This window comes from Papaver somniferum, unplaced genomic scaffold (genome assembly GCF_003573695.1).
Source record: "Papaver somniferum cultivar HN1 unplaced genomic scaffold, ASM357369v1 unplaced-scaffold_22, whole genome shotgun sequence".
NCBI classification, from domain to species: Eukaryota; Viridiplantae; Streptophyta; class Magnoliopsida; order Ranunculales; family Papaveraceae; genus Papaver; species Papaver somniferum.
In genome coordinates, this window is record NW_020632152.1 from 2660373 (window position 1) to 2662636 (window position 2264).

The following is a 2264-nucleotide window of genomic DNA, read 5'->3' on the forward strand; positions in this document are numbered from 1 at the left end:
AGATGCACGTAAATAAGCTACGGTGAGTCGAACGAGACAATAATAAGATAAATGTAATTGATACAAAATGCTTGTTCTGAAATACACAATATCAGCAACCAACACTAGTCGAATCATCAAGGAAGGAGTAGTGTAACCATAGAAGTAGGTGGATTGCAGTATGCGTATAGCAGCACAAAAAATAAATGAACCAGCAACCTGCACCATTTAATTCAGAACTACACCATTCTTAAGAGATAACCAAGCTGAGATGAAGAACTGTGAAACATTAGCATCTCCAGGAAGTGAAATCTGAACCTGACACTGACACACATAACCAACACCAACAAATATAATATATCTGTGTATATGACTGCCAAACCTAAAAGTACCCAAGAAACCCATACTGCTGACATAAGAAAAAATCAAACATCCATAACTGAGCTAAGACAGAAAGTGGATGATAAAGCCATTTGATGAGGGAACTGTATTATAAGGAGTTGCAGTAGATGGAATTACACCAACATATGAGCAGGATTGGTAGTTGCTTTGCATTTGAAGTATGCTGTCTCATTGTCAATCTTCACTCTTGAATTATTCATGAATAACCAATACGTCAACTGATTTCAGCAATCCAAAATTGAAGTAACTTATTGCAGTACTTTGTAAAAGTACCCATTATTGAAACCAGCAAACAAATAAGAAGGATGGAATTATTCAGTAACATGAAAAACAATGGAAAAGATAACGAAACCAGGCTATATCAGATTTGAATGTAGACTCATCAAAGAGAACTCCAATATTTATACCAGTACCATCACCAAATTCAATCCCAGAGCATCATCCTCAGTTAAACATACTAGATTCATAAGAATCTACATTGCTGAACGATTTTGTATGCAAATATTAAGAAAGATAATAATTCTGTTACAGAGATGAAAACTACTTAAACATGACTCGACTCTTCACTCAACAGCCACACACATTTATTCTCACACACACTGTGCTATTAGTATCTCCTTGGAGATGCATTACGGGGTTCCAACTGGGCTACGATTTGCTCGTGCTGCAGCAGTTCGCCTGTTGAAAACCACAATAGCCACTACCAATGTTGATACCAACAGACACCCAAACAATCCCCAAACAATGATTGGGATATAAGATGATGATGCAGTTCCCGGCGGTGAATTTGGTATGTCCCCCGCCGAGTAGCCGCTGTCTGGAGAAATAGCCGGACCCTGCACAATTTTTTTTTTGAAAAGGACGAAAGCATTTATTAAGAGAAGCAGAGGGAGGAAATACAATACATATCATATAGTATCCATTGCTTAAATACCAAAAGTCATTTCTTCTCATTTCTTTCGTTTCAGTTATGGGATGGGTAACGAAAGATTCTGAAAAAAAATAGAGTTTTGGTACCTGATTTCGCTTGTAGATCTCCATCTTTCTGATATTAGCTCTTATTGGTCGATGAGGAAGCTTTCACAAATGAACGATTTTCTGAACTTAATTGATTTGAACTGCTTAGTTTATTGTTTCAGTGATCACGTTCCTATATATATACACTTATCATAGAGATAGATACATAGGAGATATTTAGTACGAAACTTCTTACAACTTTCCTACGTAAACCAACCAACCGCTATTATGTGCATAAGTATGGTATTTACTCGTCTTAATAAGAACAAAGCAATTCAATTTGGTGGTTAGATAATTAACTGAGTTGTTTCTACGAAATTTCGTCCTAAGAAAAAAAAAAGGGGGGGGGGGGGAAGAGGTAAATTCTACGGTGACAAAACGAGCCTTGTAACACTCGAGAGTACGATCCTTTGGAGAACACACAGTTGGGGGACATTAGAATTTAGGTGAACAAGCCCTCGCACCCATCTATACAAGTTTTTGATGATGCAGGGGGGGAGGGGGAAGAGGTAAATTCTACGGTGACAAAACGAGCCTTGTAACACTCGAGAGTACGATCCTTTGGAGAACACACAGTTGGGGGACATTAGAATTTAGTTGAACAAGCCCTCGCACCCATCTATACAAGTTTTTGATGATGCATACAGAACACAATCCAAATATAAGAAGGGCCCTCTTTAGAAGCTAGTCTCCCCGTCGTCAATATTGAGAAGCCAAAACAATGAAACCAATACTTGTATGCTGGTGACCGTAGTCAAAGGACATGAATATCACAATCAGAATTTCTCATTAAGAAAACCTGTAGATATTATAATCTGTCGTCGTGCACCATTATTATTCTGCCGCAACTCTTCCAACGTGAGAAA

The 2264-nt window shown here is 38.0% G+C and overlaps 1 long non-coding RNA gene across 1 annotated transcript; it reads right to left on the bottom strand.

Moving 5' to 3' along the window:
* Positions 1 to 755: 755 nt before the first annotated feature.
* On the bottom strand, positions 756 to 1532 carry LOC113340560. The gene is made up of 2 exons (XR_003355548.1): positions 1399 to 1532; positions 756 to 1217 (listed from the first exon to the last, which is right to left on the bottom strand). It is a non-coding gene; the product is annotated as an uncharacterized LOC113340560 (long non-coding RNA).
* Between the last annotated feature and the right edge of the window lie 732 nt (positions 1533 to 2264).